This window comes from Macaca mulatta, chromosome 13, assembly GCF_049350105.2.
Source record: "Macaca mulatta isolate MMU2019108-1 chromosome 13, T2T-MMU8v2.0, whole genome shotgun sequence".
Lineage (NCBI taxonomy): Eukaryota > Metazoa > Chordata > Mammalia > Primates > Cercopithecidae > Macaca > Macaca mulatta.
The window spans coordinates 94,317,221-94,343,217 of NC_133418.1; the positions used below are offsets into that span (position 1 = coordinate 94,317,221).

At 38.1% G+C, this 25,997-nt stretch overlaps 1 protein-coding gene across 10 annotated transcripts in view; it reads right to left on the minus strand.

The window, feature by feature from the left end:
• Positions 1–25,997, minus strand: part of LCLAT1 (lysocardiolipin acyltransferase 1) — a 215,352-nt gene that overhangs the window by 39,626 nt on the left and 149,729 nt on the right. The gene's annotated exons all lie outside the window — the stretch shown is intronic.

Genomic DNA, 25,997 nt, shown 5'->3' on the forward strand with positions numbered 1-25,997 from the left:
CTCTTGCCTCAGCCTTCTGAGTAGCTGGGACTACAGGTATGCGCCACCACACTTGGCAAATTTTTGTATTTTTAGTAGAGATAGGGTTTCACCATGTTGGCCAGGTTGGTCTCGAAGTCCTGACCCTCAAGTGACCCACCTGCCTAGGTCTCCCCAAGTCCCAGGATTACAGGTGTGAGCCACTGCACCCAGTCGCCACATTTTCTTTATACAATCTGTCATTCATGGGCATTTAGGTTGGTCCTACATCTTTGCTACTGTGAATGGTGCTGCAATAAACATTCACATGCATGTGTCTTCATGGTAGAATGTTAATCTCATAATTAAAAAAAAACTCACCAACTCAATTATTAATAGAAATTTTATTAAATTATATAGGTTTGTTGAGAGTAATGTCTGAGTATGCCATATGGTATTTAGTTCAATGTTGACTTATTACAGACATTTGATAAATATCTGCTGAATGACTACAGAGCTGTTCTACTTAGCTTACTGAAAATGTCTCAACCTTGTTAACTATTATTTTCATTGAAGTATCCACAGGAGATATCAAACTGTCTTAAAATAGTAACTTTAAACTTATGTGGTACTAATGACTCATATGTCCCTAGTCACCCAAGACAACTGGTGGTAATGGTATCAGATCGGTCAAAAAGTTAAAAAATTAAAATTCCCTTTCATCTGAAATATAGTCAGGCCTCCATCTGTGGGTTCTACATCTGTGGATAAAAAACATTTGGGAAAAAAAAATGTATGGCTGCATTTGTACTGAACATACACAGACTTTTTCCCCCTAAATAATATGTACTATTTTATAGCATTTACTTTATAATAGGTGTTATAAATAATGTAAAGATTTAAAGTATACAGGAGGATTGTCAATAGGTTACATGCAAATAATACACTATTTTACATAAGGAACTTGAGCATCCATGGATTTTGCTAACCTTGGGGGTCCGGGGGGTCCTGAAAGCAATCTCCCACAGATAACAAGAACCCACTATAGTTGTATCTGATCTTCAGTAATGTATCTAAGAAAAGAGCTGCATGATCCACTCAGTCAGGAAACACAGAATGGAACGTTACATGCTAAATTCTTACTTAAAAAATTAACTAAGGCAGTTCTACAATGGGTCTTCAAAAAGTTCATGCAAAATGCCTGTTATGAAAAAACTACACATGGATTTCAAAGTTTTTGACACCAAAATAAACTCATACCAAGTTGTTATAACATGTCTGAAAGGATCTAGTTTGAGGCACTAAGAAGGATAAGACATCAAGTTTGAAAAGAACCCCTGTCAGAGCAACATGAATCCTGCTAGAAGTGCAGCAAGAACATCATCAAATTGATGGTGAAGCTTGGATGGAAGAATGGTGAAATTATTGATGATTTATAAAAAGATTATGGAGACAATATCCCAAAGAAATCAGCTGTTTACAAATGGATAATTTGGTGTTTTTTTGTGACAAGGTCTTGCTCTGGTCCAGGCTGAAGTGCAGTGGGGCATTCTGGCTCACTGCAGCCTCAGTCTCCTGGGCTTGAGCTGTCCTCCTGACTCAGCCTCCCAAGTAGCTGACACCACAGGCACATACCACCACACCTGATTTTTAAATTTTTTTTTTTGTAGAGACGAGGTCTCACCATGTTGCCTAGGCTGGTCTTGAACTCCTTGGCTGAAGCAATCATCTGGAATCAGATAGTTTGTTTTAAGGGATGAGTCAATGTTGAAGATAAAACCCACTATGGCAAACAATCTACAACAATTTTCAAAGAAAAAAATGCATCTTATTTGTGCCCTAACTGAAGAGGACCAATGATTAACAGCAGAAACAACAGCCAACACCATAAACATCTCAATTGGTTTAGCTTATACAGTCCTGGCTGAAAAATTAAAATTGAGCAAACTTTACTTGATGGGTGTCAAAAGCACTATGCCCAGATCAGCTACAGACTTTTGTCTACTCTCAGTAGAAATTTTTTAAAAGTGCAATTGAGATCCTGAAGCATTTCTTCAAGGAACTGTAACAGGAGATGAAACATGGTTTTCCCAGTGTGATCCTGAAGATGAAGCACAATCAAAGCAATGGCCACCAAGAGGCGAAAGTGGTCCGCTCAAACCACAAGCAGACTGGTCAAGAGCAATGGTCGCTGCAACCATTTTTGCTTGTTCACTTTCTGGAGGCCCAAACAACAATAATATCTGCTTATTATGGGAATGTTTTGTGACAGTGAGTCAAAGCTTTAGCAGAAAAACACCTGAGAAAGCTTCACCAGGGAGTCTTCCACTACCATAACAACACTCCTGCTCACTTCTGTCATCAAATTAGGACAATTTTGCTAAAGTTTTGATGGGAAATCATTAGGCATCTGCCTTATAGATGATATGGTAGATATGGCTCCTGACATCTGTTTCTTAAAATCATAAAAAATATTCAAAGGGTGCCCACATATTTTCAGGTAATAATGTAAAATGAACTACACTGACATGGATAACTTCCCAGGACCTTCAGTTCCTTAGAGATGGACTAAATGGCTGGTATCATCACTTATAAAAGTGTCTTGACCTTACTAGAGCTTATGTAGAGAACTAAAGTTTATATTTTTTATTTTTATTGTTTAATTCTATTTTCCATGAAGTCCTGAGGTGATAACAGATGAACTATTTTATTTCTGCATTAAATCTTTGTGAACTACCTCCTGGAATGCTTCTAGCTTGAGAGTATATAAGAATGGTGGCACTGGGAAGCCAGGGAGAAAGCAAGGAGTTTGGTATTAGATAGACTGTATTTCGGGTGACAGAGCAAATATCTAAAAAATATTATCCAACCCACTTACTGGAGACACAGGTCAGACCTTTGGATACAGGTTAGAGAAGCATAAATCTGGGAATCATGTGCAAACAGATGACAGTGACAGTCACAATCAGGAAGATACACTCTAAGGGAGTGACTATTAGAAGAGCTGGGCTGGGCATAGTGGCTTACCCCTGTAATCCCAGCACTTTGGGAGGCCGAGGTGAGTGAATCACTTGAGGTCAGGAGTTTGAGACCAGCCTGGCCAACACAGTGAAACCCCATCTCTACTAAAAATACAAAAATTAGCTGGGTGTGGTGGCGGGTGCCTAAAATCCCAGCTACTTGGGAGGCTGAGGCAGGAGAATCACTTGAACCCAGGAGGCGGAGATTGCAGTAAGCTGAGATTGCACCATTGCACTTCAGCCTGGGTGACAAGAGCGAAGCTCCGTCTCAAAATAAAAAAAAGAGCTGAAGGCAGATGACTGAACTTTAGGGAATGATTTTCACCCCGGAGACCAGTGAAGGAAAGGAAGTCTGCAAAGGAGACCTAAAAGAAAACAGTTATGAGGAAAATCAGCATGATGGAAAGATACTGAAAAATATGTGAAAGGGAAAGTATAAGATAGATACTCACAGAGGTCTAGGCATACAGAACATTTGAATCTGGATTTTCTGCAGTACAATCGTTCTGGTAACTGGTTTGGGGGCACTGACTGGAACATCCTTAGTTTCCGTCAGGGCAGCAGCAGCCTCTTGGTCTAGCATAACCTTCCCTTGTGAGAAGTCAGTCAGAATTCAAGATTTGGAGAAGTTAAAATGTAAGCTTGGTATTTACACTGGCGCTTTCAAAACATAAAAGATAATTTAAGGCTGGGCACAATGGCTCAGGCATGTAATACCAGCACTTTAGGCAGGAAGATTACTTGAGGCCAGGAGTTTGAGACCAGCCTGGCCATGGGGGTACATGGCTGTAGTCCCAGCTGTTGGGGAGGCCAGGGTGGGAGGGTTGCTTGAGCCCCAGCGTTCAAGGTTATTGTGAGCTATGGCTGAACCACTGCCCTCCAGCCTGGGCGACAAGGACTCTGTCTCAAAAAATAAGTAACTTAGAGGCCCTCACACTGTGGTAGGCCAAGTCTCACTGAGTGGTTAAGTTAAATATTAAAAGCCAGTGCCCTTATACAAAGGCTGGAATGTAACAAAAGCCCACCAAGAGTTTTGCCCAGGACTTTCCTGAACCTTAATGCATGATTAAACAAGTTTTATTGGGGATCTGAAGAAACTCCCCAAATCTCTGTGATTTAGCAGAAGACAAGATGGGGTAATCACCCCAGCACCTGGACCCATTTAGATTAAATTTACTGAGGCTCCAGAGGAAGGTCTTCAAGACTCAGACCTCAGTTATAGATTAGAAGAAGTTGATCACTTATGTCTTTAGATGAATGCACCCTTACACATAGACACATAGCTTAGAAGGTATATAAGCTCTGGAAAACTTTGTAATTTTGAGTTGGTCTGGTGGTAATTTCCAGGCCTTCTCCATGTAACCGGTTACAGAAAATAAAAACTCTCTCCCTCCACCAGTTCATCTGCATCTCGTTATTGCGCCAGGAGAAACAGCAGCCCAACCCTCAGTTTGGTCCGGGTACAACATGATATAAAACAGGGGTCCCCACTCCCGGGACTGGTATCAGTCTGTGGCTTGTTAGTGAAACTGCCTTTGCAAAATTATAACTAAGGAAATTATGATGGTGAAAGAAATCAAACCTAAAGCTGTCCTTGTTCATTCCCGGGCATCGGCCGAACTAACTTTGGGAAGGAATTCATTTCATGGTTTGACTCTGAAACAAAATTGAGAACAGCCCTTTCCCAAAAAGACCCCTTCTTGCCTGGGGACCAGTCTGCCTTTGCAGGACTAACAAATTAGCTACAAGATTAGAAATTACAGTTTAGGGGTCATGCAGCCTCTGGCTCTAAGAGTCTGAACCTCCCCAAACTGCTCCTGGGGATGACATCCCTATTATAAACCCTAAGATCAGTGCTTGAGAGATTCTGCAGACCCTGCACTCGATGGATCTGCTGACACCACCTGGACCAGTAATCTGGCTTAACTAGTTCTGCTATCCCACCCAGGAACAAAGACAGCAAGAAAAACTCATTTCGACCCCCTATGATTCTATCTCCGACCTGACTAATCAGCACTCCCCACTTCTGAAGCCCCTATCCACCAAATTGTCTTTAAAAATTCTGATCCCTAAATGCTCAGGGAGATTGATTTGAGTAATAACAAAACTCCAGTTTCCTGCACAGCCGACTCTGAGTAAATTACTCTTTCTCCATTACAATTCCCCAGTCTTGATAAATCAGCTCTAAGCAGCGGGCAAGGTGAACCCATTGGGCAGTTGCATCAGGAACCAGGCCAAGCAGCAGGCAAGCGAGCATGACCGCCTGCGCTCTACCTCCTGCCTGACCATCGGAGTGTGGAGAGGGGAGCATTAGGTTCTCATAGTAGCAAGAACCCTCCTGTGAACTGCGCAAGCGAGGGATCTAGGTGGTGTGCTCCTTATGAGAATCTAATGCCTGATGATCCGAGGTGGAACAGTTTCATTCTGAAACCATCCCCCCCACTCCTTCCCCGATCTGTGGAAAAATGGTCCTCCGCAAAACCAGTCCCTGGTGCCAAAAAGGCTGGGGACCACTGACATAAAAGATTTGCTCATCCATTTCGCTATTAGGCGCTAGATTCACTCTGATCATTCGCTAAAACTGCTATTACACCTTTCTTTCTTTAAAGGTGCAGTTTCAGAGTTGTAGGGGGAAAAAATGTATATTTCACTCTTAGTGGGAATCGTATCACTGATGAAGAAATTAAGCTTTCTTAGAATTCTTTTAAAATTCATTTTAGGTTGAAATTGCCTTACATATCTAAACGTTTGAACACTTTCTTAAACACTAAAGCAGTTCTTAACAGCAATACAAAGAGAAAGTCTGAATAAACTAAAAGCACAGTATGCAAATTGGTCTGCCTTAGAATAAATCTGCATACAGTGTCCTGCATTGGTGCATTTTATAAAGGGAATTAAAGCCATGAAATTAACATTTTAATGAAGCAGACAGACTACTGACGTCAAGACTACTCACTGATTGTAGCTTCCAGGTGGCCTAATGAGATAAAAATGAAGTTTATACCTTTAGCTGGTCTAAGCAAGGGCTGTTTGGATATTATGATTGAATTTAAATTAGAAAATACTGCTGTGTACAAACATGTTTAGGTTAGCAAGTAGTCTCTGTAAATCTCCGCACTATAAATGCTTAATTTAAAATAGTTAAGGCAATACACACAAACATTTTGGTCTTTTTTCTAAAGCACTGTCCTAAAACTGGTGGGAAGTTACTGTACTTTGGAAAACAATACAATGGTTTTATCAGAATGACCCATGTTAACTGCATTACAGGTCCATGTAATGTAACCATTAAAAGGGAGCACAGAGGTCATCTAGTGCAACCTCCCACCTGCGTGTGAGGGCGACAAGGACAGAGACGCCTTGAGGCAGCCTTTTTCCTGGCAGGCAGCTCTAATTTGTAGAAATGCTCTTATTACCCAAGGAAATTTGAGGCTGAAGTTTATCCCTCTGGGATTCCCACTCCTTAGTTTGTCCTCTAGAAACAAACAGTGTGATGCTTTTAACTTTTGTGGATAACAATCCTTCAAATATTAAAGCACGGGTTAGCAAAGTACAGCCCATGGACCAATTCCACCTGTGTTTGTACAACCTGAGAGCTATGAATGGTTTTTACAGTTTTTAAATGGCTGGGGCAAAAAGCAAAAGTATAACTTTATTTTATACAACTGAAAGTTCTATGAAATTTAAATTTCAATGTCCATAAATAAAGTTTTATTGGAACACATATTCATTCATTTGCAGTACAACAGAATTAAGTAGCTTGGAAAGTGACTGTATGGCCTGCACAGCCTAAAATATTTACTACCTGGCCCTCTACAGAAAACGCTTACCAATGGTGATTAAAAGACAGCCAGACAGCTGTCAAATCTTCTCTTAGTTGTCTTTTCCCTAAGCTAAGAAGTCACAGTCCTAAAGAACATAGAAGAGATTTCTAGACTACTGGATACATTCCTATTTATCCCTGTCCCTTGCAAGTTGCTGAGGCATGGGAAGAGGGGGCTGAAGGGTCACACTGTTAAAGCCCCAAAATGACACTCATTACATCTGCTCTCTGGCCAGAGTTGGTTGTGCCTTAATCAAAAGGGCACTTGGGGACATGTGTTTCTGCTGTCCCCAGCAAAGAGAGAAGAACTATGTTCTTCCATGGTCCAAATATAGTTATATCATAATTCTTGGTAAGTTCAATATTTAGTGTTTATATTATACAGCTAGGTAAATATTCACAGTATAATTATGTAGTAGCAATTACATTTCTTATTCCATGAATCATTTTTCCCTGGTTAATAATTACCTTATTTTTCTCTTAATTTTCTAGAGACCTGTCACTAATTTAGACCCAAACTCTCTGCTAGAAGTACAAATCTCCTTCCCATACATTCAAATACGCCAGATGATCTATCACTTTCATTTTCTTGGGGCCATTCCTCCTGGAACCCTTCATGTCCCTACTCTGATCAGGACTATAATCTTACATGCATGTTGCACAGCTGTCATCCTTGGATCCTCCTTCAACATAATGATCCTGGAGATTGTCTTCATATGTTGTTTTCCTTGTTTCCTAAATCCTTGAGCACTCTTTTTGGTTTATTCTTTTGTTGCAATATATCCTTCAACAGTTCCCCAAGAAAGGTGCAAAGGAGATAAATTTTATGAGATCTTGAATGTTTGAAAATGCCTATTCTGTCCTCTAATTTGATTGAGAATTTGAGCATGCTCGGAATTCTCACTTGGAAACCATTTTCCTTCAAAATAAATAAATAAGACAAAAATAAAAACAAACAAAAAAAACAGCAAAAATTGAAAGTTTCCTCCACTTTTTCTACCAGTGTTGCCTTGGACAATGTGATGTCATTCTAAGTTTTGATCTTCTCTTTGGAAGCTTTTAGGATCCTTGCTTTGTTGCTGGTCTTCTGAAATTTAATGATGATTATGATCTGTGTTAGGTCTTTTTCTTTCATTGTACTGTATCTCTAGACACTCTAGACACTCATGGTCTTTTTAAAATTCTAAAATTATTCATTGAATAATTTCTTGCTAATTTATTCTCTGTGGCAAAGCCTGCAACATTCAGAAAACAATTCTCTGAGTGTTTACTTTGTGCCAGGTACTGTGCCATATATATTTTAAATTTCTTACATATATTATTTCACTGAAGCAGCACAATAAGAATGTTAGGTAAAGTTTTATTATCCTCATTTACCAAGAGGATGTTAAATATACCACCCTAGGTCACACAGCTAATAAGACATGAAATTATGATTCTAACTCAATTCTTTCCAATTCTCAAATCCATGCTGTAAACTGTTCCACTGTTCATGGAAGGAAGTTGTATAATCTCCACTTCTAGACATCTTATCTTTGTCTAAATGTATATGTATTCAATCAAAAGACAAGGATGGGAAGCCAGGGCTTAGCTAATACTGAGCTAGTGTGAAGAGCAGCACTCCAGGATCAACCTGCTATCAAAGTAGATGGTCACGATGCTTAAAAACTTTCCACCATTAGAAACACTCCTTTATTTCACACCATTAAAATAAAAGCTGATATTAAATGTGCATAACATAGAGAGAGGAAGAAAAAAAGTCATTAGGAAGGAACTGATTAATCTGTGTGTGAAAAACTTTAAAGAAATGAAACAGAGAGGTGATTATTTTGGATGGAACAGAGTACAAAACAATTCCCAGTGCAGGTGTGTCTAGGCAGAAGTCTAAGATGGCCAAACAACAGCAGGATCTCAGTCAATGATAGGAATTACTGAAAGGGTAAGGTGGTGACCTCTGAAACAAAACTCACATTGTAGCCATTTTACCAAAGGATGGCTTCCTGAAAATTTCTCAAAGTTCTCTTTAACTCTTAGAGTTAAAATACTTTGGACCTGGTATTCTGGTGCAGAAGGAATGAACTATATAACTCCTCCTAGGGTGCATCTTCCAATTTGCTGGAAAGATCTAGTAAGATACACAGTAACAAAATGTCTGGTTTTAAAAGTTCAGCCATCTATCTGCTACACTGTTAACACAGCTACAAGCAGCATCTTTCTCAAACACACTTATCACCCTTTGTTTGCCCATGAAAGCCCTACAGTTCTTTCATTTATTTGTTTAGTTGATTACATCTAACTATTGCCTGCCACCTGAAATCCCATTGAGAAAGAAGCTGGGTGAAAAACAACCAAGTCTCCTACCTAACAAAAGGAAAGCTTGTCAGATGCCTCTTCCCCTCATCATATCTAGGCAGCCCACTGTTGGAGTTGGCCCCAAATGTGATTTGTTCTCAATTTTATACTGTTTCTTGATTGAACTGTTTTGAAGTTTTTATAGTTGTTTTACCACTTTAATAATTATGTTCACTTACAAAGCAACTTAGTGTTGAAAATGGCCTAGAAATATTACAACAGCTACTGGCATGTAGAAAAGGAGTAACATATAGTATTCAAATTTAGAATCCCAAAATTCAGGAGCTCTTTTGCAAAACTGTACAGATTATTTGAAACCCTTGTTATAAATATCACCTTGTTATATGGGTAATAATGAACTTCACTGAGTTAAAGGAGTATGTTCTAACCCAATGCAAAGAAGCTAAGAACCACGATAAAATATTACAGGAGCTGTTAACCAGAATAACCAGTTTAGAAAAGAACATAAATTATCTGATGGAGCTGAAAAGCACAACACGCAAACTTCACAACGCAACCACAAGTATCAACAGCTGAACAGACCAAACGGAGGAAAGGATCTCAGAGCTTGAAGACTATGTTGCTGAAATAAGACAGGCATTTAAGGTTAGAGGGAAAAAAATGAAAAGAAATGAACAAAACCTCCAAGAACTATGGGATTATATAAAAAGACCAAACCTACGACTGACTAAGGTACCTGAAAGAGACAGGGAGAATGGAACCAAGTTGGAAAATATACTTCAAGGTATCATCCAGGAGAACTTCCCCGACCTTGCAACACAGGCCAACATTCAAATCTCAGGAAATCCAGAGAACCCCAGTAAGATACTCCATGAGAAGTACATCATAGACCAAGACACATAATCATCAGATTCTCTAAGGTCAAAATGAAGGAAAAAATGATAAGGGCAGCCAGAGAGAAAGGCCAGGTCACCTACAAGGGGGAGGCCATCAGCTTCTCAGCGGAAACCCTACAAGCCAGAAGAGACTGCGGACTAGTATTCAACATTCTTAAAGAAAAGAATTTCCACCCCAGAATTTCATATCCGACCAAATTAAGCTTCATAAGCAGAGGAGAAATAAAATCCTTTACAGACAAGCAGATGCTGAAGGAATTTGTCACAACCCGGCCTGCCTTGCAAGAAAGGAAGCGCTAAATATGGAAAGGAAAAACCATCACCAACCACTAGAAAAACACACTGAAGTACACAGACCAATGACAGTATGAAACAACTACATTAACAAGTCTGTAAAATAACCAGCCAGCATTATGATGACAGGGTCGAATTCAAACATATTACCTTAAATGTAAATGGGTTAAATGCCCCAATTAAAAGACACAAAATGGCAAGCTAGATAAAAAGACTAGACCCATCTCACATGCAGACATACATAGGCTCAAAATAAAGGGATGGAGGAAAATTTACCAAGCAAATGGAAAGCAGAAAAAAGCAGGGCTTGTAATACTAGTTGCTGATGAAATAGACTTTAAACCAACAAAGATCAAAAAAGACAAAGAAGGGCATTATATAATGATAAAGGGTTCAATTCAACAAGAAGAGCTAACTATCCTAAATATATATGTACCCAATACGGGAGCATGCAGTTTCATAAAACAAGGTCTTAGAGACCTACGAAGAGACTTAGACTCTCACACAATAATAGTGGGAGACTTTAATACCTCTGACAGATCAAGACAGAAAATTAACAAAGATATTTAGGACCTTAACTCAGCTCTGGATCAAGTGGACCTGATAGATACCTACAGAACTCTCCACCACAAAACAACAGAATACACATTCTTCTCAGGGCCACATGGCACTTGCTCTAAAATAGACCACATAATTGGAAGTAAAACACTCCTCAGCAAATGCAAAAGAACTGAAATCATAATCGTCTCTCAGACCACAGCACAATCAAATTAGAACTCAGATTAAGAAACTCACTCAAAGGCCGAGTGCAGTGGCTCAAATCTGTAATCCCAGCACTTTAGGAGGCTGAGGTGGGCAGATCACTTGAGGTCAGGAGTTTGAGACCAGCCTGGCCAACATGGTGAAACTCCATCTCTACTAAAAACACAAAAATTATCCTGGCATGCTAGTGCACATCTGTAATCCCAGCTACTTGAGAGGCTGAGGCAGGAGAATCGCTTGAACTGGGAGGCGGAGGTTATAGTGAGCCGAGATCATGCCACTGGCAATCTAGCCTGGGCCTCAGAGTGAGACTCTCTCTCAAAAAAAAACAAACAAACAAAAAACAAACAAAAAAAAAACTCACTCAAAACCATAATGGAAATTGAACAATGTGCTCCTGAATGACTCCTGGATAAATAATGAAATTAAGGCAGAAATCAAGAAGTTATTTGAGAACAATAAGAGCAAAGAGGCAATGTACTAGAATCTCTGGAACACAGCTAAAGCAGTATTAAGAGGGAAATTTATAGCACTAAATGCCCACATTAAGCTAGAAAGATCTCAAATCGACATCCTAACATCGAGCAAACAAACTCCAAAGCTAACAGAAGACAAGAAATAGCCAAGATCAGAGCAGAAGTGAAGGACATAGAGATACGAAAAACACTTCAAAAAAAAAAAAAAAAAATCAATGAATCCAAGAGCTGGTTTTTTGAAAAAGTTAATAAAATAGACTGCTGGCTAGACTAATAAAGAAGAAAAAGGAGAAGAATCAAATAGATGCAATACAAAATGATAAGGTGATATCACCATTGACCCCAATGAAATACAACCAACCATCAGAGAATACTATAAACATCTCTGCAAATAAAAACAAAAAAACTCTAGAAGAAATGGATAAATTCCTGGACACATACACGCTCCCAAGACTGAACCAGGAAGATGCTGAATCCCTGAATAGACCAATAATGAGTTCTGAAACTGAGGCAGTAGTAACCTACCAACCAAAAAAAGTCCAGGACCAGACAGATTTACAGCCGAATTCTACCACAGATACAAAGAGGAGCTGGTACCATTTCTTCTGAAACTATTCCAAACAATTGAAAAGGAGGGACCCCTCCCTAACTCATTTTATGAGGCTAGTATTATCCTGATACCCAAACCTGGCATAGATATATTAAAAAAAGAAAACCTCAGGCCAATATCCCTGATGAACATCGATATAGAAATCCTCAATAAAATACTGGCAAACTGAAACCAGCAGCCTATCAAAAAACTTATCCACCATGATCAAGTTGGCTTCATCCCTGGGATGCTAGGCTTGTTCAATATATGAAAATCAACAAATGTAATTCATCACATAAACAGAACTAAGGACAAATAGTTATCTCAATAGATGCAGAAAAGACCTTTGATAAAATTCAACATTCCTTCATATTCAAAACTCTCAATAAACTAGATACTGAAGGAATATACCTCAAAATATTAATAGCAGCTGTTTATGACAAACTCACAGCCAGTACCACACTGAATGGGCAAAAGCTGGAAGCATTCCCCTTGAAAAACCAGCACAAACAAAGATGCCCTCTCTCACCACTCCTATTCAACCTAGTAATGGAAGTTCTGGCCAAGGCAATCAAGCAAGAGAAAGAAACAAAGGGTATCTACATTGGAAGAGAGGAAGTCAAATTGTCTTTGTTTGCAGATGACAGGACCCTGTATCTAGAAAACCCCATCTCTTCAGCCCAAAAGCTTCTTAAGCTGATAAGCAACTTCGGCAAAGTCTCAGGACACAAAATCAATGTGCAAAAGTCACAAGCATTCCTATACACCAACAACAGACAAGCAGAGAGCCAAATCATGAATGAATTCCCATTCACAACTGATACAAAGAGAATAAAATACCTAGGAATACAGCTAGTGAGGGAAGTAAAGGACCACTTCAAGGAGAACTACAAATCACTGCTCAAGGAAATCACAGAGGACACAAACAAATGGAAAAGCATTCCATGCTCATGGATTGGAAGAATCAATATTGCCCGAAGCAATTTACAGATTCAGTGCTTTTCCCATTAAACTGCCATTGACATTCTTCATAGAATTAGAAAAAACTCTTTTAAAATTCATATGGAACCAACAAAGAGCCCATATAGTCAAGACAATTTTAAGCAAAAAGAACAAAGCTGGAGGCATCACATTACCTGACTTCAAACTACACTAGAGGGCTACAGTAACCAAAATAGCATGGTACTGTTATAAAAACAGACACATATACCAATGGAACAGAATAGAAAACTCAGAAATAAGTCTGCACAACTACAGCCATCTGATCTTTGACAAACTTGACAAAAACAAGAAATGGGGAAAGGATTCCCTATTTAATAAACGGTGCTGGGAGAACTGGCTAGCCATATGCAAAAAACTGGAACTGGACCCCCCTTCCTTAAACCTTATACAAAAATTAACTCAAGATGGATTAAAGACTTAAATGAAAAACCCAAAACTATAAAAACCTTAGAAAAAAAAATCTAGGCAATACCATTCAGGACATAAGCATGGGCAAAGATTTCATGATGAAAACAACAAAAGCAATTGCAACAAAAGCAAAAATTGACAAATGGGATCTGATTAAACTAAAGGGCTTCTGCACAGCAAAAGAAACTATCATCAGAGCAAACACATTCTACAGAATGGGAGAAAATTTTGCAGTCTATCCATCCGTCAAAGGTCTAATATTCAGAGTCAACAAGAAACCTAAACAAATTTACAAGAAAAAAAAAATAACCCCATTAAAAAAGTGGGCAAGGCACATGAACAGACACTTCTCAAATTTATATGGCTAATAAACTTATGAAAAAAAGCTCAACATCACTGATCATCAGAGATATACAAATCAAAACCACAATGAGATACCATCTCATACCAGTCCAAATAGTAATTATTTAAAAGTCATGAAACAACAGATGCTGGCAAGGCTGTGGAGAGACAGGAATGCTTTTACATTGTTGGTGGGAATGTAAATTAGTTCAACCATTGTGGAAGACAGCGTGGCGATTCTTCAAAGACCTAGAACCAGAAATGCCATGACTCAGCAATCCCATTACTAGGTATATACCCAACGGAACATAAATCATTCTATTATAAAGATACATGCACGCATATATTTACTGCAGCACTAGTCACAATAGCAAAGACATGGAATCAACCTAAATTCCCATCAAAGACAGAATAAAGAAAATGTGGTACATATACACCATGGAATACTATGCTGTTATAAACAGGAGTGAGATCATGTCCTTTGCAGGGACATGGATAGACCTGGAAGCCATTATCCTCAGCAAACCAACACAGGAACAGAAAACACTACATTTTCTCACTTATGAGTGGGAGCTGAACAACAAGAACGTATGGACACAGTTAGGGGAACAACACACAACACACACTGGGGCCTGTCATGGGTAGGAGTGGGGAAAGCATCAGGAAAAACAGCTAATGCATGCTGGGCTTCATACTTAGGTGATGGGTTGATAGGTGCAGCAAACCACCAAGGCACACATTTTTCTATGTAACAAACCTGCACACCCTGCACATATACCCTGGAACTTAAAATAAAATTACTTTGATATAAAGAAACCTCATATTTGTAATGCACCTATTAAATTCAGCAAAAGCTCAAAGCAGCCAGGTGCTGAAGGATACTGGGTAAGAATGAAATAGTGAGGAATGGGTGAGAAAGGCATTGCAAACCAGGGCACAGGTTCTGGTTGGGAATGGGCATAAAGTGTTCAGGAGGCACTAAGAATCCAAGTTGAGCAGAATAGGAATAAGGTGGAGGCGTCTTGATAGCTCAATAATGCTTGGGACATAATTATACTCAAGATGTTAGTGATTTGAATGAATTACTAAAGCCTAAGAGAAGAAAACAAGATGTTAGTGATTTGAATGAATTACTAAAGCCTAAGAGAAGAAAACATGTGGGTCCACCATAAAAATCAAAAAGAGGGCAGCCTTAAGAGAAAGACATGGAATGGGGAAGAAAAACCCCACAAAGGATAGTGGTCAGGAGGGCTGCTGCAAACCAGTAATAACATATTACAGAGCAGTCCCCAGAAACAAAAGAGGCAAGAGACTGGAGAGTTCCAGTGATAAGAAACGGGTGTGTACCAGACAACACAGGGAAAACTAATTCAAGTTTCAACGAATAAAGGATACATAATCTCTTATTCACAAAAAGGCTATGATTAAAATTAATGTTTAAAAAACATAAATGAGAAGGAAAAGAGGTAAAGACAAAACCAATAAAGTCACCAGGCAATCATTTCTGGAGACTAGCATAACTGAATGGGATAGGCTTTAGGCATATGATTTATTGGGAAAATACAGGTATATATTAAAATAATGCTTATTTTATATTTGAGTAAAATATTTGAGGGTTATACAGCAAGATTCAAATATAGCATAAACTTTGTAGACACCTTTAAAAATATCCAATAAAATCTGCTTGGTTGTTTTTTCCTAGAGAAGTATTAATTATACATTGTTTCATTTAAATTAACATGGAACTCCTAAGAGGAGAAAAGAAAAAAAGATTACAATTTTATACATTGTGCTGAGATACAAGAGACTCTCCCACATAATAGTTAATCTAATAGTGGTAATTGGCTACTTTGGTGTAAACACCTGGAAATTCTGGTTGTGAAAATGTGTGTATACACACATACACATGCACACACACGAAGGAATCTTAGTCACAGAGCTAAATGAAACAGCAATAAGATTTGATGCAAATTAAGAAAAAAAGCCAAAAAAGAAGGAATTCATAAAAGAACTCTAATCAAGGATCACATTCATCTAATCAGTTCTCTAAAAGAAACAGATAACTTGATAAAGGAAGTAAAATAAATGCTTGGAGGAGACTCTAGGTGATATGTGTATGGGTGTTTGCTGTAAGCCTCTTTGAACTTTGCTATATGTTTGAAAATTTTCCCATGAAAGTATTGGAAAAAATTATACGAATCAGGAGGACTGAATACGGAGAAAAACATGTATTCTGGCAGGAACAAGTTTATGAAACTTGATTTTTTAAATTTAGAATAACATATAGACTAAAAATAACATAGATTAAAAGGTCAAATAGCACAATAAAGCTTATAATGAAAAAGGCTCCTAGCACATATCTGAGTTTCCAGGCCCTAAAAACAAGTGTGAAACTATGAAAGCTTTATTAAAACATAAAACCTATATTACATTTCTTATGTAATTTTTTTTTATTGTATAGGTGGAATAAAATGAATTGGGGAGTCAGTGGAATGACAAAATTTTAGAATTAGAATTTTAATGTCTTTTTTTTTTATTTGAGACAGGATCTCGCTCTGTTGCCCAAGGTGGAGTGCAGTGGCATGACCACAGCTCACTGCAGCCTCCACCTCCGGGGCTCAAGCAATCCTCCTGCCTTGGCCTCCCAAGTAGTAGGGACTACTAACTAAACCTTTAATCTATGGCCATTCAATACCAAGAATAGGGCATTTAAAGCTCTTTAAATGGATTAATTAGAAAGAAACTATTTTCCAGTTCATACTTTTATAAGAATCTTTACTTCAAGTATAGTTTATTAAAGAAAAGTGCTAGTAGTATTACCCAAAGCAATTTGCAGGTTAATACAATCCCTATCAAAATATCAATAACATTCCTCACAGAAATAGAAAACACAACACTAAAATTTGTATGGAATCACAAAAGACCCTGAATAGCTAAAGTAATCCTAAGTAAAAAGAACAAAGCTGGAGGCACCACACTACTTGATTTCAAATTATGCTGCAAAGCTAGAGTAACCCAAACAACATGGTATTGGTAGAAAAACAGATGCATAGATCCAATGGCACAGAATAGAGAACCCAGAAATAAGTCCACACACTTAAGAGCCAACTTATTTTCCACAAAGGTGCCAAGAATATGCACTGGGGAAAAGACAGTCTCTTTAATAATAATGCTGAAAAAACTGAATATTCATATGCAGAATGAAACTAGATACCCACCTTTCAGCATATACAAAAATCAATTCAAAATGGATTAAAAACTTAAATGTAAGACCTGAAACTACGAAATTACTTCAAGGAAACACTCAGTGAAATGCTATAGTTTTTTGGGGTAAGACCTCAAAAGCCCAGGAAACAAAAGCAGACAAATGGAATTACATCAAGCTAAAAAGCTTCTGCACAGCAAAGGGAAACAAATCAACAAAGTGAAGAGATAACCTACAGAATAGGAGAAACTATTTGTAAACTATCCATCTGACAAGGGATCAAGAACCAGAATACATAAAGAACACAAACAACTCAATAGCAAAAAAGCACATAATCTGATTTTAAAATGGACAAAACACCTGAAATAGATGTTTCTCAAAAGATGACATAAAATACCAAACAGGTATATGAAAAAATGATCAATATCACTAATAATGATCAGGAAAATGCAAATCAAAACCACAATGAGATAGGTGGTGGTTCACGCCTGTAATCCTGGCACTTTGGCAGGCCAAGGCGCTTGGATCCCCTGAGGTCAGGAGTTCGAGACCAGCCTGGCCAACATGGTGAAACTCTGTCTCTACTAAAAATACAAAAATTAGCTGGGCATGGTGGTGGGGGTCTGTAATCCCAGCTACTCGGGAGGCTGAAGCAGGAGAATCGCTTGAATCCAGGAGGCAGAAGATGCAGAAAGCCGAGATTGCGCCACTGCACTCCAGCCTGGGTGACAAGAGTGAAACTCCATTTCAAAAAAGAAACCCAAAAAAACAAAAACAAAAACAAAAACTCCGGCATTTCACCTCAGTTAGAAGGGCTGTTATCAAAAAGGCAAAAAATAGCATGCTGGTGAGAACGTGGAGAAAGGAAAATGTTCATACATTCTTGGTGGGAATATAAAGTAGTTCCATACTGTTTGCCATTATAGAAAACAGTGTGGCTATTATTAAAAAAAAAAAAGATAGCAAGTGTTGACAAGGATGCAAAGAAACTGGAACCCTGTACACTGTTGGTGGGAATGCAAAATGGTACAGCCACCATGGACAACAGTATGGAAGTTCCTCAAAAATAAAAAAAAAATAGAGCCTACCAGATGATCCAGCGATCCCACCTCTGGGTATATAACCCAAAGAAAGGAAATCAGTATGTCAAAGAGATGACTGCACTCTCATGTTTATTGCAGCACTATTCACAACAGCTGGACTCAACCTGTCTATCAACAGACGAATGGATAAAGAAAATGTATTCCATATACATAGTGAAATATTATTCAGCCATAAAAAGAAGGGAATTCTGTTGTTTGCAGCAACATGGATGGAACTGGAAGTAATCGTATTAAAATAAGCCAAGCACAGATAGACAAATATCTCACATTCTTACTTGTATGTTGGTGCTAAAAAAGTGGATCTCATGGAGGCAAAGAGCAGAATTATGGTTACCAGAGGCTGGCAAGGGAAGGGGAAGGTCAGGAGGGATGTAGAGAAGTTGGTTAAGATGTACAAAAATAGTTAGAAGGAGTAAGTTCTAGTTTGGTAGGGAAATTATAGTTAATAATTTATTGCATACATTTAAAATAGCTAGAGAGGAAGAATTATTAATATAATGTTTCCAATGCGAAAAGATAAATGTTTGAAGTAATAGTCCAATTATTCTGACTTGATTGTTACACATTGTATACAGTTATCAAAATATCACATATGCCCCCAAAAATACACACAACTGTTACATATCAATAAAAATTTTTAAAAAGTGTCAGTAGCAGATTGGTAAATAACAGGTCCTATTGGACCTACTTTAATAAGCAGATGATTATTTGTAATCAATGTATAACCACATTTAAATAGATGCTACTAAAATGTTTGTAATGGATTAAACAATCTTCAGTAGTTTTGATCAAATTGTTATTCTGCTTAGCAACCCTGTCTTTGAAATAATGATATGATATCTCAGTTCAGTTTTATAAACAACATAATTCATTTTCAATTGAGAAACTGACATTACTAGGACTTTACTATACATTAATATATCTCTTTTTTTTTCTTTAGACAGGGTCTTGCTCTGTCACCCAGGCTGGAGTATGATGGTGCAATCACGGCTCACTGCAGCCTCGACCTCCCAGCAAGCTCAAGCCATCCTCTCACCTCAACCTGCTGTGTAGCTGGGATTACCAACATGTGCCACCATGCCTGGCTAATATTTTATTATTTGTAGAGACAGGGTCTCCCTATGATGCCCAGGTTGGTCTATGAATATAAGTTAGGAAAGAAAAATAATGCTTTCCTATCAAGTGAACTGATTTTTCAATTTTCCTTTCCATGCTCGAGTTTTGGTTCATTTCTTTGATGTTCTGTCAGTGTCTTTCAAAGATGCATGTTGGAATATGGGAAAGAGATTGAAGAGGGCAAAAAGGTTGACAGTATCCATTCATTCACATTTATGGAGCGCTTTGTAAGTACTAAGTCCTGCACTAGGGCTGGGATCACAAAGATGAACAATACCTCTCATGACATTAACAGTCTGGTAGGGGAGGTAACATGTAAATAAACAAATTATTATACTATGTGATGAGGACAACAATGTAAAAACATAGAAGATATAGGAAAATTCAATGGAAGGAATGACTAACTACGGTAGAAGGGGCAAGGCAAGAAAGTTTCTACGAAGGGCAATAACCAAGCCAATTTTCAAGGTGTATAGGTATTCAGCTCTGGACTAGATAGGGTATTGGAGGCAAAGGGATAAGTAAAGAAAGCTGAAATAGTGTGCAGGGTGTTATTAACTGTTCACATGTCTGTCTCCCTTAATAGACTGTGGGCTCTCGTCTATTAGGGAAGACATGTCTATGTTTTCTTAATTTTGTTTTTTCAGAGCCTGGTCATAGCAAGTGGTCAATAAAACTTTGTAGGAATGATTATTCTATCAGTAATGTAACACACATAACATGAATATAGAGAACAGTTGTTTCTAACAGTTGTAGACAATAACTTAATTTAAAAATTAAACATACTACTTTGTTTAAAGAAAAAAAAAATCAACAAAAAACCAGTTCTAAAAGTACTCTTTCATTTGTTGACCTTAAAGGATGCAACATAAATATTGTACTTAAGGCCACTGCTCAAAGCTCAGCAGCTGGAAATTATCCTTAAACAGTTCATTAGTAATAATTTTGGTGATGTGTGGAACACTAGCGTGGTCTCGGTACTGAGCTAAGCTCTTTACACAGAAGTCATTTGTTCCTGACAATAATCCTGAGGCAGGTATTTTCATTTTACAGATGTGATCACTATACTCTAGTTTGGAAAGTAACATTATTTTCCTTAATAGCTATAATATTTAGTTCCACTTTCAGTTGTACAAACTGTTTTTCTAATGCCCTAAACTGCAAAAGTCACAATACATGTATCAGTGCTCCAATTTTACCTCGAAGTTGAAGGACTGAGAAGAGGGAACATTTAGGACAGCAGAGCAGCTTTGATGTTACAAATCATGCAGTGTATTTCATTGTGAAATGAAATGTCTTGGCTAGGCATTTCTTTGCTGGTTATTAGTACTTAGTATTTATTTTAATGATATTTAGCACCTTTGAACTTTGTTTTATTTGTATAAAAATAAAAGTAACCTGGCCCTTTTCCATGCTCAAGTATCAGAGTTTTCTATGTATATTTAATATATTTCCACGCCACTACCTGCTGCTAGATAATTAGTTTCTGAAACTCTTACTGAGTTTCAAACAGTGAAACATAAGATGATCTGTTTTAATGTCAAGTTTCCATTCCAAAGTAAATATGTAATTTGCTTCTTCATTTTCATCCTCCCTGTAAAAGCCATGTCTCATCACTCTCAGAATATAATAATATATTAGGTCCATCTTCACATAAGAATGGGTAATAAATAGGTTTACTGCCTCTTGGTAGGGTAAATAAAATCTTTTATTCCTTCTAATTCATTCTTCACTTCTTTTTAGAAATCACGTGATTTCCCTGCCATCTATAAAGTTGCTGCAGCTAGGGAATACTAATCGACTACTGTTTCCTATTTAAAAAAAAAAATCTATCAAAAGCCTTAGTTAGAGTATTTTAAAGTCAATAATGGAACTTAAAATAGCTGGCAAAAATTATTTTTAAGTGAGATTTCAAGACACATCTTCACTCACAAATGTTCTCAAATCACTAGGCGTTTATTTAAATGAAGGCCTTTCCTAAGCAGAAGGATCCAGATTTCTTATGGACATAACAGATTCTAAAAACTTCTCTAGATAAAGTCTGAGTAGAATGATTATGTAAATGAAATGAAATGTACCAGAAAGGCAACACTGAAGGCAGACAGATGTCCTTGAGTAAGGAGACATGATTATCACCTCTCAAAACAAAATTCCATAAAATAGAATTTTAAATGCCATACAGAAGGGAGAAAAACTTAGTCTAAATCACCTCTTGGATGCTTTGATTTACTACAACAGATCCTTTCAAACACTGGATGAATGGAAAAAGAATCCTGGCCTATTACTAAACATTGGTCAAAGACATGAGTAGAAGCAGCAGACCCAAAGAAAACGAACTAAAAGATTAGTAGGTAAAAGTTCACCACTCATAATTGGATACTTTAATATGCTTTGAATATCAAAGATAAAATAGACACCATTATAAATAAAAGCTATCTGTGTATATACACATTTGTGTTTTTCATTTGCTTTTCAAGAAGATACCCCACGTACTAAGTACATTCAATTCACTCCAACAACGCTAGTGCTTAAAGACATCTCATCAACACTTTCACAACTTAGGAATGAGATGAAGAGGAGAAAGACATTCTTATTCTGTTGTATGTCTAATTTACATTTTCAGTAGGCAAGTGTCCCTCTGGATGACAGCAATATACTGTCCTGTTTCTCTGCTTTTTTTTTTTCCTCAACATGACACTCTCCTGATTTAGGATAAACATACTCCAGTTATCCACCTTTTTCTCAATTCATCCAACTGAAAATAAAGTCAGCATCCAGCTATGCTGGACAGTACTCTAACACAACATCCTTGAGGAACTATTGTAATTGTGTTGCATACACCTCCCCTACCAGAGAGGACACATTTTGTTCTCAATAAAACTAAACATGGAACAATATTTCAATTGGAAGACATTATTTAATATTTTAAAAACTATTTTGTGAAGCTTACTGTCATGAAAGAACTATGGCTGTAGGAAGTCCCAAGTGAACCTAACTGGAATTTAATATCTGATCAACTGGAAAGCAGGCCAATTTGCTAATGGGTCAATGCCAAATAACCAATTTACAGAATTTACAAAATGTACTGTTTACCAAAATCTTGTCTATCAAGTTTATAGCAATTCATAATGTTAAGTTTTTCTAAATAACCTGTGAAGATTTCTGCAATTTTATTTGACTGGATTTAATTGGGTCTTTTATTAATTCATTACAGCTGAACAAAACTAGGGGATAAAGTGGCTGGGTGCTGTGGCTCACGCCTGTAATCCCAGCACTCTGGGAGGCAGAGACGGGTGGATCACCTGAGGTCGGGAGTTTGAGATCAACCTGACCAACATGGAGAAACCTTGTCTCTACTAAAAATACAAAATTAGCTGGGTGTGGTGGCACGTGCCTGTAATCCCAGCTACTCAGGAGGCTGAGGCAGGAGAATTGTTTGAACCCGAAAGATGGAGGTTGCACTGAGCTGAGATTGTGCCATTGTACTCCAGCCTGGGCAACAATAGTGAAATTCCGTCTCAAAAAAACAAACAAAACAAAACAACAACAACAAAAAATAGCAAAAAACAAAACTAAGGCACAAAGAGAAGAGGAGAGTTTGAGGACTCAGAGTCTGGTTAGGAGTTGTGGCTCCTAACTGCTCTAACGATATCTGCAGTATAAATTTTCATCCACTCTCCTCATCCCCATGTATATGCATGAATGATATGGCAGTGGGGAAGAGGTCTCTGAAGAGGATGTTTGGGGGCACAGTCACATGAGCAGAAACTCGTAAAAAGGACAGGAGAGGAGAGCAAGGTGTTTATCCCCAAGGATATGGTCTGAGTCCTAGAGAAAGAGAGAAGATTTGAATTAAAAGCTGAAGGAGATGAAGAAGTGCTTCCCAGGAGGGATCTCCTTCAGGACAGAGAGAGGCCAGAACCACTTGGCCTTTGGAGGGTTGAAAACATCATCAGCGCACAGAGCCATGCCCTAGGTGTGAAGCAATGTTTCTGGCCTATACAGCCCGCTATGAGGTGACCTGATCAAGGTGGCTTCCTCACATGGATTTTGCAAGGAAGACTTCTACCAGAGGGCCAGAGCTCAGGAGACAGAAATACTTGGAAATTATTGTTGGACATTTGGGGAGAGATGCTGAAGTTTGGCAGCTAGGCTGAAGAAGGCTTCCAGACAGAACTTTTTGGTATTATTATAATCTCATCTGTATCTTTAGGCTAGGAAGACTTAGGGACATTTGGAATTACTACAACACTTAAAGATTGGTCAATTATCTTTTAATCATTGATCTTGGATAAAAATCAAATTGTTCTACTTCCAATAGAGTTCAACTATTTTTCTAAGGGGAGAGCTCTTAAAAAAAAAGTTACCATAAACCAATGAGTTATTCATACTAAAGATATTGTTAGGAAAGAGGAAATTATAAACGATTCAAGTTTGCTTAACTTTTACAATGTTTAGTTTCTTCTTTCTCTTATATTACAAATTCATCCTGTTGTCTTTGAAAAATCAAATTAGATAATAAGCCTATTTTTATAAATATAAAAACCTTATAATGTTACAAGAGGACTTCTCAGACTTCAGAACTTCAAAAGACTAATTTAATGCATCAAAGTCTATCTTCAGATCTTAGGGTTTTAAATTCAGTAGAGCTCTTGTCTATTTAAAGTTTCCCTAGAGTGCTTTTCTATTTCTGAGAAATTTAACAATAACAAATAGTTACCAAAAATAATCCCTTTGAAATTACAGTAACCGCATGAGAAAGATGCTGCACCCCATAGTCTCAACATCATAAAAAAAGCACTACCATGTTTAAATAACCACAAATTGCCTAGACATTCTATTAAAAAAAGAGAACAGAAGATTCTTGAAATCTCAGAAAATGATCAAATATTAGAATTAAAAGAGATCTCATAAGTCTTCTAGTTCTATCCTCTTCACTAGTTCTCCCTAAGCTGGCCTCAAGGCAGAGAATGTTTCTAGAGGAAGGGGGTATCCATTACGATCAAGTGTTAGTGACAAAGTAAGAAAAGACAAGGTCTGGAATTTACCACAATGTGGTCACTTGAGAGAGTGTTCAGGTTTAGTGGAATCTAAGAGGTAGAAGACTGATCACAAAAAGTTTTGAAGTTATTAGGGAAGAAGTGTGCGATGACAGTTCATCAACAGCTCTTCCAAGAAGCTTTTATCTGAAGCAAAGACAGATGTAGTGTAGAAGCTTGGAGTAGGGGTGAATGGTGAAGGGGTTATAAAAAGTGTCCATGTAGTTGCATAGTTTTTTTTTTTTTTAAGTCTTTTTTCTTTTTTCCTTTTTAAAGACTAAAGACATTTGAACAACATTAAATGCTGACGATAAGGAATGATTGGTAAGTTAGAGCTTAAAGATAAGAGAAGCGGGGACAAGAGTGTTGAGGATGGACAGGGGAGGCATGAAATTGCTACTGCAGAGAATGAAATGGTTGACTAGGGAAACCGAAAAATGGTCAGCCAGCATTGAAGTCAGCAACCGTACTGTGTTGAAGAGTGTCCCCCAATTTAATGTCTACTGGAACCCCAGAATGTGACTTTATATCTGCAAAGAACCTATTTCTAAATAATTAGTTAAGTCACAATGAGGTTATTGTGGATTATGGTGGGTATCATGAGTGGCATCCTTAAAAGTGGGGAGTCACAAGGCAGAAGGCCATATAAAGATGGAGGCATGCTGCCATAAATCAAGGAATGCCAAAGACTGATAGCAACCAAGAAGAGGCAAGGAAGGACTCCTCCCCAAAGCCTTCAGAAGGAGCATGGCTCTGCCAATACCTTGATTTCAGGTTTCTAGCTTACAGACTGTGAGAGAATAAATTCCTACTTTTTTTTTTTTTTTTTTTTTTTGAGATGGAGTCTTGCTCTGTTGCCCAGGCTGGAGTGCAGTGGCGTGATCTTGGCTCACTGCAAGCTCTGCCTCCCGGGTTCATGCCATTCCCCTGTCTCAGCCTCCCGAGTAACTGGGACTACAGGCACCCACCACCATGTCTGGCTAATTTTTTTGTATTTTTTAAGTGGCGATGGGGTTTCACCGTGTTAGCCAGGATGGTCTCGATCTCCTGACCTCGTGATCCACCTGCCTCAGCCTTCCAAAGTGCTGGGATTACAGGCGTGAGCCACTGTGCCTGGCCATTCCTACTGTTTTAAACAACCTAGTTTATGATAATTTGTTACAGCAGTCCTAGAAAACTAATACAGCAACCAAGAGTTTATTTTGGCACTAATCTGCATGGTTTAGGGGATTTTCTCAGCAGAGCTAAAAGCCAGTGCAGGTAAAGAGAAGGCAAGCAGCAGGCAAGACCCAGGAATGCACTTCTGCTGACTGTGTGCCACCCAGGGCAACAGGGCTAAGGTGTTCAAGATACTAGGCAGAGTTTGGTTTAAGCAATGGACCACAGAGTATAACTGAGAAGAGAGAAAAGCATGAACACCGAAGGATGATTATGGATAGGGAAAAAGCATAAGGGCATTAAGGGAAGAGAGATCTTAATGAGACTAAAAATAGCCTAGAGAGTGAGATGTTGCAATTTAACGTTTAACAGGTGGAGCAATTCCTGAAGACAAGATCCAAAGTATGAAGTAGTGTGAATAATGAGGAGATCATGGAACGGGCATGAGTTATCACACAGACGGTAAACTTACCTAAGAGGATGGCTAGACTAG